General features: G+C 47.7%; 1 protein-coding gene across 2 annotated transcripts in view; it reads right to left on the bottom strand.

Moving 5' to 3' along the window:
* APBA2 (amyloid beta precursor protein binding family A member 2) overlaps window positions 1-16987 on the bottom strand; it is a 496602-nt gene that overhangs the window by 177177 nt on the left and 302438 nt on the right. The gene's annotated exons all lie outside the window — the stretch shown is intronic.

Raw genomic sequence — 16987 nt, 5'->3', positions numbered from 1 at the left:
CAAATTTGGTCCACAGGTACATCAGGTGTTCGGGAAGGTTTTAGACTGGTTCTTAGCTCTCTAGGACGTACCGTTCCTGAGATATTTCCAAAAAATTAGCCCCCCACCCCAAATACAAGCTTGCAAGTCTTTCTCTTCAAATCCCAACTGCCATAAACACAGTTTTACTCCAGGTTTCCATAACAACCCAGCCATTTTTCTTTACTGCTTAAAGGGGCGGGTACTGTGGAGGTCAATGTTTTTAAAGGGGCGGGCACAGTGAAGGTCACTGTCTTTAAGGGGGGCGGGCACAGTGGAGGTCACGGTTATTAAAGGGGCGGGCACACTGGAGGTCACTGTTATTAAAAGGGCAGGCACTGTGGAGGTCACTGTTATTAAAGGGGCGAGCTCTATGAAGGTCCCTGTTAAAGGGGCGGTCACTGTGAAAGTCACTGTTAAAGGGGCTGTCCCTTTGAAAGTCACTGTTAAAGGGGCAGCACTGTGAAAGTCACTGTTAAAGGGGTGGTCACTGTTAAAGGGGCGGTCACTGAAAGTCCCTGTTAAAGGGGCGGTCACTATAAAAGTCACTTATAAAAGGGCGGTCACTGTGAAAGTCACTGTTAAAGGGGCGGTCACTGTAAAAGTCACTGTTAAAGAAGCAGTCACTGTAAAAGTCACTGTTAAAGGGGCAGTCACTGTGAAAGTCAAAGGGGTGGTCACTGTGAAAGTCACTTTTAAAGGGGCGGTCATTGTTAAAGGGGCGTCACTGTTAAAGTCACTGTTTAAGGGGCGGTCATTATGAAAGTGACTGTTAAAGGGGCGGGCACTGTGAAGGTCACTGTTAAATGGGCAGGCACTATTAAAGAAGTGGGCACTGTGAAGTTCATTGTTAAAGGGGAAGGCACTGTGGAGGTCAATGTTAAAGGGGCGACCACTGTGGAAGTCAATGTTAAAGGGGCAGACACTGTGGAGGTCATTGTCAAAGGGGCGGGTACTGTAGAGGTCACTGTTATGGGGGAAACTCAATATCTTTTTACAACACACTGAAACATAAATTGAAATAGATTAAATATACCCGTGCGAAGCCGGGTCCTTCTGCTAGTAATATTATAAGTGAACACCAACATGGGTTTACCAAGGACATAAGTTGTCAGACTTAGGCTACTTTTATACTAGCATTTTTGCTGGATCTGGCAGGGTCCAGCAAAAACGCTTCCGTTACTGATAAAACAACCATCTGCATCTGTTTATGAATGGATCCGGTTGTATTATCTTTAAAATATTTTTTGCATTGCCAAAACGAATCCGTCATTAGCTCCAATGAAAGTCAATGGCGGATCCGTTTTCTATTGTGGCAGATTGTGCCAGATCCATTGACTTGCATTCGGGTCATACACAGATCCGTTTTGCTCCGCATCTCCAGGACGGAAAGCAAAATACAACATGTTGCGGTTTGCTCTCTGGTGTGGGAACGCAACTAAACGGAACGGAGTGCATTTTGGAGCATTCTGTTCAGTTTAGTTTTGTCCCCATTGACAATGAATGGGGACAAAACTGGAGATTTTTTTCCAGTATTGAGCCCTTATGACGGAACTCAATACCGGAAAACTTTAACACTAGTGTGAAAGTACCCTAACCTGATTTGTTTTTATGAGGAGGTGAGTAGTAGCCTGGACAGAGGGCCGGCTGTGGATGTAGTGTTTCCGGTGTGACACAGTAAATGGAATTGTATGCGGAGGCAGGTATTTTCCTCCCAGTGTGTGCTTCTGGACTAATTAGTAGTCAGGTAGGGTCAAACACCGGACTGGATCGCAGGTGCCGGTCCGGGTTTTTGTTAACATCTAGCTGCCTTTAAAAGACAGCTGGGTTCATGCAGAGGGGATCTCTGTATTGGGATCTGAGACTTGTGCCGGGGTGGAGGGCTGAGACCCATGTGAGGGGAAACAGGCTGACTAAAGCCTGCTGATGGACTCTTGTTGGCAGAACAGCTCGCATGGTGTGAACTGACACCAATACTGCAAGGTGACTTTTTTGCTTGAAAGTGTTTTTTTTGTTCTGTGAACTTTCTAACTTGTGAATAAACACAGAACTTTTGGTTTACAAACTGGTTGGTGCCTCTATACTGAGTCCGCTTATCCTGTTTACCAGAGCAAATCCCCACACTGGATTTTGCAAAGGCTTTTGATACTGTCCCTCATAGACATTTAATAGGTAACATAATGTCTATAGGCTTGGAAAGTATAGTTTGTAATTGGATTGAAAACTGGCTGAAGGACCGTGTCCAGAGAGTTGTGGTCAATGATTCCTATTCAGAATGGTCCCGGGTTCTAAGTGGTGTACCCCAAGGTTCAGTGCTGGGTCCTCTGTTATTTAATTTATTTATGAATGATACTGAGGACGGGATTAATAGCACCATTTCTATTTTTGCAGATAACACTAAGCTGTGTAGTACTGTGCAGTCTATGGAAGATGTCCATAAATTACAAGCTGACTTGAATGGTCTGAGTGATTGGGCATCAACTTGGCAAATGGTCAAGGTGGATAAATGTAACGTTTTGCATATTGGTAATAATAATCTCTGTGCTTAAAAACCACCTCCGGACCGCCTAACGCAGATTCGCGTTCCGGAGGTGGCAGCCCTGCGCAGAGTCACGCATATACGCTTCATCTCGCGCGAGCCGAGACTTCCTGTGAACGCGCGCACACAGGCGCGCGCGCTCACAGGAACGTAAGGTAAGAGAGTTGATCTCCAGCCTGCCAGCGGCGATCGTTCGCTGGCAGGCTGGAGATGTGTTTTTATTAACCCCTAACAGGTATATTAGACGCTGTTTTGATAACGGCGTCTAATATACCTGCTACCTGGTCCTCTGGTGGTCCCCTTTGTTTGGATCGACCACCAGAGGACACAGGTAGCTCAGTAAAGTAGCACCAAGCACCACTACACTACACTACACCCCCCCCCCGTCACTTATTAACCCCTTATTAGCCCCTGATCACCCCTGATCACCCCATATAGACTCCCTGATCACCCCCCTGTCATTGATCACCCCCCTGTCATTGATCAACCCCCTGTAAAGCTCCATTCAGATGTCCGCATGATTTTTACGGATCCACTGATAGATGGATCGGATCCGCAAAACGCATACGGACGTCTGAATGAAGCCTTACAGGGGCGTGATCAATGACTGTGGTGATCACCCCATATAGACTCCCTGATCACCCCCCTGTCATTGATTACACCCCTGTCATTGATCAACCCCTTGTAAAGCTCCATTCAGATGTCCGCATGATTTTTACGGATCCACTGATAGATGGATCGGATCCGCAAAACGCATACGGACGTCTGAATGAAGCCTTACAGGGGCGTGATCAATGACTGTGGTGATCACCCCATATAGACTCCCTGATCACCCCCCTGTCATTGATTACACCCCTGTCATTGATCAACCCCTTGTAAAGCTCCATTCAGATGTCCGCATGATTTTTACGGATCCACTGATAGATGGATCGGATCCGCAAAACGCATACGGACGTCTGAATGAAGCCTTACAGGGGCGTGATCAATGACTGTGGTGATCACCCCATATAGACTCCCTGATCACCCCCCTGTCATTGATTACACCCCTGTCATTGATCAACCCCCTGTAAAGCTCCATTCAGATGTCCGCATGATTTTTACGGATCCACTGATAGATGGATCGGATCCGCAAAACGCATACGGACGTCTGAATGAAGCCTTACAGGGGCGTGATCAATGACTGTGGTGATCACCCCATATAGACTCCCTGATCACCCCCCTGTCATTGATTACACCCCTGTCATTGATCAACCCCCTGTAAAGCTCCATTCAGATGTCCGCATGATTTTTACGGATCCACTGATAGATGGATCGGATCCGCAAAACGCATACGGACGTCTGAATGAAGCATTACAGGGGCGTGATCAATGACTGTGGTTATCACCCCATATAGACTCCCTGATCACCCCCCTGTCATTGATTACACCCCTGTCATTGATCAACCCCCTGTAAAGCTCCATTCAGATGTCCGCATGATTTTTACGGATCCACTGATAGATGGATCGGATCCGCAAAACGCATACGGACGTCTGAATGAAGCCTTACAGGGGCGTGATCAATGACTGTGGTGATCACCCCATATAGACTCCCTGATCACCCCCCTCTCATTGATTACACCCCTGTCATTGATCAACCCCCTGTAAAGCTCCATTCAGATGTCCGCATGATTTTTACGGATCCACTGATAGATGGATCGGATCCGCAAAACGCATACGGACGTCTGAATGAAGCCTTACAGGGGCGTGATCAATGACTGTGGTGATCACCCCATATAGACTCCCTGATCACCCCCCTGTCATTGATTACACCCCTGTCATTGATCAACCCCCTGTAAAGCTCCATTCAGATGTCCGCATGATTTTTACGGATCCACTGATAGATGGATCGGATCCGCAAAACGCATACGGACGTCTGAATGAAGCCTTACAGGGGCGTGATCAATGACTGTGGTGATCACCCCATATAGACTCCCTGATCACCCCCCTGTCATTGATTACACCCCTGTCATTGATCAACCCCCTGTAAAGCTCCATTCAGATGTCCGCATGATTTTTACGGATCCACTGATAGATGGATCGGATCCGAAAAAAAAATACGGACGTCTGAATGAAGCCTTACAGGGGCGTGATCAATGACTGTGGTGATCACCCCATATAGACTCCCTGATCACCCCCCTGTCATTGATTACACCCCTGTCATTGATCAACCCCCTGTAAAGCTCCATTCAGATGTCCGCATGATTTTTACGGATCCACTGATAGATGGATCGGATCCGCAAAACGCATACGGACGTCTGAATGAAGCCTTACAGGGGCGTGATCAATGACTGTGGTTATCACCCCATATAGACTCCCTGATCACCCCCCTGTCATTGATTACACCCCTGTCATTGATCAACCCCCTGTAAAGCTCCATTCAGATGTCCGCATGATTTTTACGGATCCACTGATAGATGGATCGGATCCGCAAAACACATACAGGCGTCTCCCTGGAGCCTTCCAGGGGGGGTGATCACCCCATATAGACTCCCTGATCACCCCCCTGTCATTGATCACCCCCCCCTGTCATGCTGCATTCAGATGTCCGTATGATTTTTACGGATCCACGGATACATGGATCGGATCCGCAAAACACATACGGACATCTGAATGGAGCCTTACAGGGGGGTGATCAATGACAGGGGGGTGATCACCCCATATAGACTCTCTGATCACCCCCCTGTCATTGATCACCCCCCTGTCATTGATCACCCCCCTGTCATTGATCACCCCTCTGTAAGGCTCCATTCAGACATTTTTTTGGCCCAAGTTAGCGGAATTATTATTTTTTTTTCTTACAAAGTCTCATATTCCACTAACTTGTGTCAAAAAATAAAATCTCACATGAACTCAGCATACCCCTCACGGAATCCAAATGCGTAAAATTTTTTAGACATTTATATTCCAGACTTCTTCTCACGCTTTAGGGCCCCTAGAATGCCAGGGCAGTATAAATACCCCACATGTGACCCCATTTCGGAAAGAAGACACCCCCAGGTATTCCGTGAGGGGCATATTGAGTCCATGAAAGATTGAAATTGTTGTCCCAAGTTAGCGGAACGGGAGACTTTGTGAGAAAAAAATAAAAAATATCAATTTCCGCTAACTTGTGCCAAAAAAAAAAAATTTCTATGAACTCGCCATGCCCCTCATTGAATACCTTGGGGTGTCTTCTTTCCAAAATGGGGTCACATGTGGGGTATTTATACTGCCCTGGCATTCTAGGGGCCCCAAAGCGTGAGAAGAAGTCTGGTATCCAAATGTCTAAAAATGCCCTCCTAAATGGAATTTGGGCACCTTTGCGCATCTAGGCTGCAAAAAAGTGTCACACATCTGGTATCGCCGTAATCGGGAGAAGTTGGGGAATGTGTTTTGGGGTGTCATTTTACATATACCCATGCTGGGTGAGATAAATATCTTGGTCAAATGCCAACTTTGTATAAAAAAATGGGAAAAGTTGTCTTTTGCCAAGATATTTCTCTCACCCAGCATGGGTATATGTAAAATGACACCCCAAAACACATTCCCCAACTTCTCCTGAATACGGCGATACCACATGTGTGACACTTTTTTGCAGCCTAGGTGGGCAAAGGGGCCCATATTCCAAAGAGCACCTTTAGGATTTCACAGGTCATTTACCTACTTACCACACATTAGGGCCCCTGGAAAATGCCAGGGCAGTATAACTACCCCACAAGTGACCCCATTTTGGAAAGAAGACACCCCAAGGTATTCCGTGAGGGGCATGGCGAGTTCCTAGAATTTTTTATTTTTTGTCACAAGTTAGAGGAAAATGATGGATTTTTTTTTTTTTTTATTCATACAAAGTCTCATATTCCACTAACTTGTGACAAAAAATAAAAACTTCCATGAACTCACTATGCCCATCAGCGAATACCTTGGGGTCTCTTCTTTCCAAAATGGGGTCACTTGTGGGGTAGTTATACTGCCCTGGCATTCTAGGGGCCCAAATGTGTGGTAAGGAGTTTGAAATCAAATTCTGTAAAAAATGACCAGTGAAATCCGAAAGGTGCTCTTTGGAATATGGGCCCCTTTGCCCACCTAGGCTGCAAAAAAGTGTCACACATCTGGTATCGCCGTACTCAGGAGAAGTTGGGGAATGTGTTTTGGGGTGTCATTTTACATATACCCATGCTGGGTGAGAGAAATATCTTGGTCAAATGCCAACTTTGTATAAAAAAATGGGAAAAGTTGTCTTTTGCCAAGATATTTCTCTCACCCAGCATGGGTATATGTAAAATGACACCCCAAAACACATTCCCCAACTTCTCCTGAATACGGCGATACCACATGTGTGACACTTTTTTGCAGCCTAGGTGGGCAAAGGGGCCCATATTCCAAAGAGCACCTTTAGGATTTCACAGGTCATTTACCTACTTACCACACATTAGGGCCCCTGGAAAATGCCAGGGCAGTATAACTACCCCACAAGTGACCCCATTTTGGAAAGAAGACACCCCAAGGTATTTCGTGATGGGCATAGTGAGTTCCTAGAATTTTTTATTTTTTGTCACAAGTTAGTGGAAAATGATGATTTTTATTTTTTTTTTTCATACAAAAATTTCATGTCATTTTACTCAGTCTCATATTCCACTAACTTGTGACAAAAAATAAAAACTTCCATGAACTCACTATGCCCATCAGAGAATACCTTGGGGTCTCTTCTTTCCAAAATGGGGTCACTTGTGGGGTAGTTATACTGCCCTGGTGTCGGGATTCGAACCCGTGACCAGCCACATCCCAGGCGGTAGCCCTGCTTACTAGGCTACCGTCCTCTCTGGACATTCCTCCCTGAAGCCTATTAGTTAACCTCAGTCTTGCCAAGCCTTGCTCATTACCCTTGATTCCCCACACCTGGTACTTCCCTATATAAGTCCAGCCCCTTGCACTCCAGTTTGCTGATTATTGAGCTCCTGAGCCTTGATCAAGCTTTTCCTCATCCGTTGCTCTTACTACTGCTGGAAGTCCACCGCTGACCAGGAATTGCCTACCGACTACTCTTCTGCCTTATCCCTACCTACTGAACTGCTACCACCGTTGCCATCCGGATTGTCTGACCACGCTTACTGCCGCCTGCCCTGACCCACCGCCTGCCTACCGACTACTCTTCTGCCTTATCCCTACCTACTGAACTGCTACCACCGTTGCCATCCCGATTGTCTGACCACGCTTACTACCTGCCTGCGGTCCTTGCCACTGGGCTCCACTCCTACCTCCAGCCAGCGGTCCTCTGACTCAGGTGAGCCTGTAGGACTGTTACAGAATAATCAGCCACACTATGGAGTCCGCAATGGCCACTCTGCGTAAGCAGGTCTCCGAACTTCAAGAATTTGGTACTACATATCAGGAGAAATTTGCCCAGCTCCAAGGCGTAGTCCAAAGCCAGCAAAGGGAGATTATTGAACTACAGAGGCAACACCTGGACGTCCGCGGCGCGGCCGCAGACACCCGCATGCCACTCCCATCAAGATTCAGCGGCGACAGACGCCAGTATCGGGGGTTTCTAAACCAATGCCGCATCTATTTTCAGATGTACCCGGCCCCCTTCACCACCGAGAAAAAGAAGGTGCTATTCATTGTCAATCTCCTGACGGAAGAAGCATTAGCATGGGCATCACCTTACGTGGAGACTAACAGTCGGCTCCTGGACGACCTAAACAACTTCATCACCGCCATGAGCCAAGTCTTCGACGACCCCAACCGCTGTGCGACAGCTGAGGCGCGACTACATGGTCTGCGGCAAGGGAGACGCTCCGTCGCCGAATACACCGCCGAGTTTCGCCGTTGGGTCACGGACACCACCTGGAACCCAGCGGCACAGAGGAGCCAATTCCGGCGAGGCCTGTCAGAATTAATAAAGGACGAACTCGCCAGAGTTGAGGCCCCGGACGATCTGGATGACTTCATTCAGTTATGCATCCGGATAGATCAAAGACTCTCCGAGAGGAAGAGGGAAAGACTCTGGTCCTCGGACCACAGACCCACTTACTCCTTCTCTTCCAACGCCCAGCGCGACCCCCAATCAGCAACTGAACCTATGCAGGTCGATGCTCTACGTAGGTCTCTATCTACAGCTGAGAAGGAGAGACGGCTGGCCGAAAACCTCTGCCTCTACTGTGGGGAGCCGGGTCATTTTGCCATCAAATGTCCTCATAAGATCCGAAAGACTATTGCCGTCACGGAACTAAAGGAGCAACCACAGACTCCAACCCCGTCAGCAGCCCCGGAAAATAACAATACGGCGGCTCATGGATCCCATTTCTTCATTCCCATCCTCATCGACATTGAGGGGCGACAACTCCCCTGTTCAGCGATGTTAGACTCTGGGGCGGGAGGCAACTTCATGGACCTAACCTTCGCCCGCGAAAAGAACATTCCACTGACAATCAAGGCAGCCCCCGTTGACCTGGAAACCGTCGACGGATCCCCACTCTCCTCGGGGCCGGCCACTCACGAGACCACCGAACTACAACTCCTCATAGAACCTGATCACCGCGAAAAGATCCACTTCTCGCTGATCGATTCCCCGAAGTTCCCGGTGATCTTGGGCATCCCTTGGTTGGCCACCCACAACCCCTCGGTGGACTGGGAAACCCGCTGCATACGATTCCCGTCCGAGTTCTGCTCGCTAAATTGCTCCCACAGACCCGTCCTTCCACCCGAAGACACCACCATCTCAAAGCTATCCGTCAAGGCTCTGCTACCCCCTCAATACAGCGAGTTCCAGGATGTCTGCGACAAGAAAAACGCAGACAAGCTGCCACCACACCGACCCTACGACTGCCCTATAGAACTGTTGCCCGGGGCCGAAATACCCTTTGGCAGTATCTACTCCCTCTCAGAGCCTGAACTCAAGGCTCTGAAAGAGTACCTGGACGAGGACCTGAGGAAGGGGTTCATCCGGCCCTCCACCTCCCCCGCGGGAGCCCCCTTTTTCTTCGTAGAGAAAAAAGACTCCTCCCTGCGTCCCTGCATAGACTACAGAAAGCTTAATGACATAACCGTAAAAAACCGGTACCCGCTCCCACTGATTTCCGAACTCCTTGAGAGACTCCGGGAAGCGAAGATCTTCACCAAACTCGACCTTCGAGGGGCCTACAACCTCGTCCGAATCCGCCCTGGGGACGAATGGAAGACCGCCTTCCGGACACGTTATGGTCATTTCGAGTACCTGGTCATGCCTTTCGGACTCTGCAATGCTCCCGCCACCTTCCAGCACTTCATTAACGACGTCCTCAGGGACATGCTGGATCTGTTTGTAGTCGTTTACCTGGACGACATCTTGATCTTCTCTGAAGACCTTGAGCAGCACCGCGAACACGTCCGCAGGGTACTGCAGAGGCTCAGACAGAACTCTCTCTATATCAAGCTAGAGAAATGCGAGTTTGAGCGAACCACCACTCAGTTCCTCGGATACATCATCTCCCCAGCGGGCCTAAGTATGGACCCGGGGAAGGTCCAAGCTGTGATGAACTGGCCCGTTCCGAAAAACGAGAAGGAGATACAAAGATTCATTGGCTTCGCCAACTTCTATCGGAAGTTTATCCGGAACTTCTCCAAGGTCATAGCACCAGTCACCCAACTCACCAAGAAGGCAGTCCCCTTCTCCTGGACACCCGAGGCCCAGGAGGCCTTCACCAAGTTGAAACTCCTCTTCACTTCTGCCCCAATCCTAATCCACCCGAACCCCGAGCTCCCATTTACAGTCGAAGTGGATGCATCAGACTCTGCGGTGGGGGCAGTTTTGTCACAACGGACAGGGGAGAGGATGCTATTACACCCGTGCGCATATTTCTCCCGCCAGATGTCCCCCTCCGAGAAGAACTATGACATCGGGAACAAAGAACTACTGGCGATCAAGGATGCCTTCTCCGAGTGGAGACACCTGCTGGAGGGAGCCACCAACCCCATAATCGTACTAACTGACCACAAGAACCTCGAGTTCATCCGCAGCGCTAAGAGACTCTCAGCCAGACAGGCCAGATGGAGCCTATTCTTTTCCCGCTTCAACTATCTCATCACCTATCGCCCTGGATCAAAAAACGGCAAGGCTGACGCCCTCTCCAGAATGTTTTCCGAGCCCTCACAGAGTAACAAGGGCCAAAAGAACATCTTACCCGAGAGAAGGGTCGTAGGGGCCACCTACTCTAAAGAACTCCTGGGCACAATCAAAGAAGGATATGAAAATGACCCCTTCCTCTCCCACCCCACAGGCAATGTCAGCCTTACGTTTAAGAACGGTCATTGGTTTCATCAGGACCTACAACTATATGTACCAGAAATCGCACGGCTCGAAGTGCTCAAACTCAACCATGACTCCAAGGTGGCCGGCCATTTTGGCACAAGAAAGACCCAGGAGCTTCTCTCCCGCTCCTTCTGGTGGCCAACATACAAGGAGGACATCAAGAGGTACATCTCCTCGTGCACGGTCTGTGCCCGCAATAAGACTCCTCGTTCCTCTCCCGTGGGTCTGTTACAACCCCTCCCGATTCCCTCCCGCCCCTGGGGCTCGATCTCCATGGACTTTGTGGTAGACCTTCCTCCTTCAAAAGGGATGAACACCATCCTGGTCGTGGTCGACCGTCTCACCAAGATGGCCCATTTCATCCCCTACAAAGGCCTACCCACAGCCAAACAGACGGCCGATCTTATTCTCAGAGAGGTCTTCAGGCTGCATGGGATCCCGGACGACGTGGTCTCCGACCGAGGCGTACAATTTGCCTCAAAGTTCTGGAAGAACTTCTGCCTGGCGCTCGGGGTTAAAGTGAACCTGTCCTCTGCTTTCCACCCTCAGTCAAACGGGCAGACGGAGAGAACTAATCAGACCCTAGAGCAATACCTACGCTGTTTCAGCTCCCACCTGCAGGATGACTGGCTTGATCATCTCCCCACGGCCGAGTTCGCCTACAACAATGCTGAGCACAGCTCAACCAAGCACAGCCCCTTCTTTGCTAACACAGGCTCGCACCCGGTGTTCATTCCCCACCTACCCGTCGCCTCCACCCTCCCAGCAGTGGCCGAACGCCTAACAACCCTACAGGAGGCACAAAAGAACATTATAGACAACCTCCAGCTTGCCCAGAGGCGCTTTAAACAGGGAGCAGACAGACGTCGCAAACCCACCCCGGGCTTCCATGTGGGGGACAAGGTGTGGCTGTCCACCAGGAACCTCAGATTGAAGGTCCCCTCCAAAAAATTTGCCCAAAGATACATGGGTCCGTTCCGGATCACCGCACAAATCAACGAGGTCACGTTCCGGCTCGACCTCCCGGACTCCATTAGGGTGCACCCTGTCTTCCATTGCTCTCTCCTCAAGCCATACGTGGAGAACACCTTCACAGGCCGCAACTCTCCCCCTCCACCACCCGTGAGGGTACAGGGTGAAGAAGAATACGTTGTCGCAAAGATTCTCGACTCCAGGATCCACCGGGGAAGACTACAATATCTAATTGGGTGGGAGGGTTACCCTTCTGAGGATAACTCTTGGGAGCGAGAAGAAAATGTCCACGCCCCCAGACTGGTAAAAGAGTTCCACCAACGGCACCCCGGTAAGCCTGCCCCTGCGGTGCCCAGAGGTCACCTTGGAAGGGGGGGAGTACTGTCGGGATTCGAACCCGTGACCAGCCACATCCCAGGCGGTAGCCCTGCTTACTAGGCTACCGTCCTCTCTGGACATTCCTCCCTGAAGCCTATTAGTTAACCTCAGTCTTGCCAAGCCTTGCTCATTACCCTTGATTCCCCACACCTGGTACTTCCCTATATAAGTCCAGCCCCTTGCACTCCAGTTTGCTGATTATTGAGCTCCTGAGCCTTGATCAAGCTTCTCCTCATCCGTTGCTCTTACTACTGCTGGAAGTCCACCGCTGACCAGGAATTGCCTACCGACTACTCTTCTGCCTTATCCCTACCTACTGAACTGCTACCACCGTTGCCATCCGGATTGTCTGACCACGCTTACTGCCGCCTGCCCTGACCCACCGCCTGCCTACCGACTACTCTTCTGCCTTATCCCTACCTACTGAACTGCTACCACCGTTGCCATCCCGATTGTCTGACCACGCTTACTACCTGCCTGCGGTCCTTGCCACTGGGCTCCACTCCTACCTCCAGCCAGCGGTCCTCTGACTCAGGTGAGCCTGTAGGACTGTTACACCTGGCATTCTAGGGGCCCAAATGTGTGGTAAGGAGTTTGAAATCAAATTCTGTAAAAAATGACCAGTGAAATCCGAAAGGTGCTCTTTGGAATATGGGCCCCTTTGCCCACCTAGGCTGCAAAAAAGTGTCACACATCTGGTATCGCCGTACTCAGAAGAAGTTGGGGAATGTGTTTTGGGGTGTCATTTTACATATACCCATGCTGGGTGAGAGAAATATCTTGGCAAAAGACAACTTTTCCCATTTTTTTATACAAAGTTGGCATTTGACCAAGATATTTATCTCACCCAGCATGGGTATATGTAAAAAGACACCCCAAAACACATTCCCCAACTTCTACTGAATACGGAGATACCAGATGTGTGACACTTTTTTGCAGCCTAGGTGGGCAAAGGGGCCCATATTCCAAAGAGCACCTTTCGGATTTCACTCGTCATTTTTTACAGAATTTGATTTCAAACTCCTTACCACACATTTGGGCCCCTAGAATGCCAGGGCAGTATAACTACCCCACAAGTGACCCCATTTTGGAAAGAAGAGACCCCAAGGTATTTCGTGATGGGCATAGTGAGTTCATAGAACTTTTTATTTTTTGTCACAAGTTAGTGGAATATGAGACTTTGTAAGAAAAAAAAAAAAAATAATCATCATTTTCCGCTAACTTGTGACAAAAAAATAAAAAGTTCTATGAACTCACTATGCCCATCAGCGAATACCTTAGGGTGTGTACTTTCCGAAATGGGGTCATTTGTGGGGTGTTTGTACTGTCTGGGCATTGTAGAACCTCAGGAAACATGACAGGTGCTCAGAAAGTCAGAGCTGCTTCAAAAAGCGGAAATTCACATTTTTGTACCATAGTTTGTAAACTTGTAGCAATGGTCTATTGGAGACCTACAATCCCTGTAGGGGTTACTAACAAATGTTAAAATTTTTGTCTTTATTATTTCATGGACAAAACACACTATAAGGAAAAAACAATACACTTTAAAATTATCAGTGTGTCAGCGTATACACGGGGTTGTGTGATTGCACTTGCAAGGTGTGACAGCATATACAGTATATGGGATGGAGTCCCTTGATAGGGTATATCTCCTCCCCCCTAGAGGTATAGGATAGTATTGCTACTGGCAGTTACTGATTAAATTCACTGGTAGTGGGTCAACTGCAGGGGCACTGGTGAGTGTGTCCCTCCTGTCACTGTTCACTGCTATCTGGTCCCTAGATCAGGGTTACCGAGCAGCTAGCATGATTGCTAGTCCCCTATATTGGGTGGCTGTTTCTCTCAGCCACAGGGTATACACAATGTCACCAGGCTCTCTAGCCACTGTTTGACTCCTTTCTAGCACTGATTTACAAACTGCGCTCCTTCCTCTATTGCTGTGTCATAGAGGCTTCAATATTCACTGTAATCAGATACCTATGCTGTCACACTCTCCTTGTCTGCTCGGCTAAATGCCGCCGCATGCTACTAACGCTGTTCACTGGCTAAAAGATGTGCCGCTCTATACCACCCCTCCCGACATGTTTCGCCACTGGATGTGGCTTCGTCAGGGGATGCGGGGTATATGAGCGGGCGCGCTTCATAAGACCTTCCTTTATACTCATTCAAGTCCCGCCCATCTGTCACAGCCATCATCCGATGACCAACCATACTCACTTCCTCCGTCCAGGCCTCCGAATGCCGGCCACGTCACTCCGCCGACGCACATCCTGTGCGCCTTCCTCTGCCGCCTCGTCACCTATACTATCTGGTACGTGCGGCATATCTTATGAATGAGAAGACGTTTACAATCAACCTGGGTGGGTTCGACTGCACGAAGTCTCCGCCCCCATTGTTGATAAACGATGTTTCTTTATTCTTCATTCCATTTAGATCCACTTTATTTTCCCTATCTTTATGCTGTATAAGTCCATCCTGGTCCATCCTGGTTTGATGTTAATATATATTAGTTGTCTATACAGAAAAGAAGATTTATAGTCAGTCCCGATGTGGAAGAAACTATAAACATACTTCAGTTGGTTTATTATCCTGATATATCAAAATGGCTTGATATTATGTTTAGTATTAGTTTTATCAATGTGTGGCATATATCACTACTCAATACTATCCCATAGTAGGGATTTATTATCCCAATATGAGAGTTGCCAGTATGTGATTTGTCCACCATACTTTATACTACCATACTTTATACTGATGTAAAAGTTAATAGTGTGCGAATCATCCACCATACTTGATACCACCATGCTTGTACCATGAATTGGTATATATCTCACAGTGGAAATCAGTCACACAGCTTTTGTATAGTTATTACTTACTTACTATTTTTATATTTGTATTATTCATTTATTAATTGATATTTGTAATTTTTATCAAGGGTATCAAGATATGTTACCATCCACCATGCTCTATATTTTGCTGATGACACCACTGGACTTGATTTCTTCACCATAGGATAGACAAATTGATCGACTATATCTATGAAGGGAGGTGGGATGAAGAAAAATGGGGGGGGGGGGATAAGGAGTAGAGTGGTCTTCATCATCCTATGGTATTGCGGATAGGAGGGAGGAGGATTGATTTGGCTGTCCTAAAATTTTATTTTGCGGCGGTAGTTCTCTGTAGTCCAACTGAGGTCTATTTTGTTATTTCCTATTGTTGTATTATTTTAATATGCAGAATTATCTGTATCATTTCTCATACTTGTCACTATTGCGCTATGTGGCATTTAAATAAAGGCCGTATACGAGAATCCCTCATTTAGGCCACCTGGACTCAAGGTCTGCAGTCGGTGTATCCATCTGGCCTCTTCCTGCAGGAGTTTGGTATCCAAATTTCCCCTCCTTGGTCCCAAAGTTTTTTTCACAAGTCCCCAAAATTTGAGGACCTCAAGATTTCCACCATGTGTGTAGGTTATATGTCTATACAGTGACGTGTCTTTGCCCGTGTTTATGGAACTAATGTGACCAGAGATTCTACGCCTCAATTCCTGTGTGGTTTTACCCACATATAATTTGGGACAATTACATGAGGCGATGTAAATAATACCACTGCTCCGGCAATTAAAGAAATCTCTGATCACATAGTCACGTCCATCCATAGGGTTTCTGAATTTTTTTACCTTGGGTAAGTATTTGCAGAAGGTACACCCTCCACAGGGAAATGAGCCAGTGATGCTGGATTTTAACCAGTTCGTATTTATCATTTCTCTTTCAGGCAGGAAACTGTGGACTAACTTGTCCCTAAGATTTGGCCCTCTCCTGTATGTAACACTGGGATACGATGGCAGAACGGCTCTCAGTTGGTCATCACTGGTAAGTACCTTCCAGTGCTTCTTTAGTATTTTCATCACCTGTTGGTTGCCGCAGTCGAAAGTCCCTATGCACCTGATCCTTTTATCTTTTCCTTTTTGATTCGAATTAACTTAATGATTCGGAGATATTAATTCATCCCTATTTGTCCCCTTGGCACGGTTGTAGGCCTTTTTAAGGCATTTGCTTGGGTATCCCCTGCTCCTAAATCGTTTATAGAGCTCATCAGCCTCTTTCTTGAAAGTCTCTTCCGTGGTGCAGTTCCTTCTGGCCCTTAAGTACTGCCCCACTGGTATTCCTCTTTTCAATGCCACTGGATGCCAACTCGTCCAGTGGAGAAGACTATTGGTCGAGGTAGGTTTTCGAAATATTTCTGTTAGGATCTGCCCATCCGTGTTCTTCTGGATCAGGAGGTCAAGAAAACATATCCGATTGGGATGAATTTCCGAGGTAAAGTGCATACCTATTTCATTCTGATTTAGACAATCAACAAAGGTGACGAACTCATCTTCCCCCCCCCCCTCCCAAAACAACAAAACATCGTCGATGAATCGACCCCAAAATAAAATGTGACTTGTGAATTGTGCCATATTGTCCGTGAAGACAATAGTGTCTTCCCACCACCCTAAAAACAAATTTGCAAAAGTTGGTGCACAAGGAGTCCCCATCGCGGTACCTTTCATCTGTTGATAAAAGGCACCGTTACAGAGGAAATAATTGTGAGTTAAAATAAATCTTAATAGTGATAAGATAAATAAACTGTGCTCGTGAAAATTGGTGCTCTTGGTGTCCAAAAAGTACTTTGTAGCCTGGATGCCCAGCTCATGATCTATATTGCTATAGAGAGCTTCCACATCCAAGCTTGCCAGGAATGTAGATGAGGATAGAGAAATTCCCCTGATTCTTG

The sequence above is a fragment of the Bufo bufo genome, chromosome 1 (genome assembly GCF_905171765.1).
Source record: "Bufo bufo chromosome 1, aBufBuf1.1, whole genome shotgun sequence".
Lineage (NCBI taxonomy): Eukaryota > Metazoa > Chordata > Amphibia > Anura > Bufonidae > Bufo > Bufo bufo.
The sequence above is the reverse complement of the archived record's forward strand: the minus strand, read 5'-3'. Positions and strand labels throughout refer to the sequence as shown.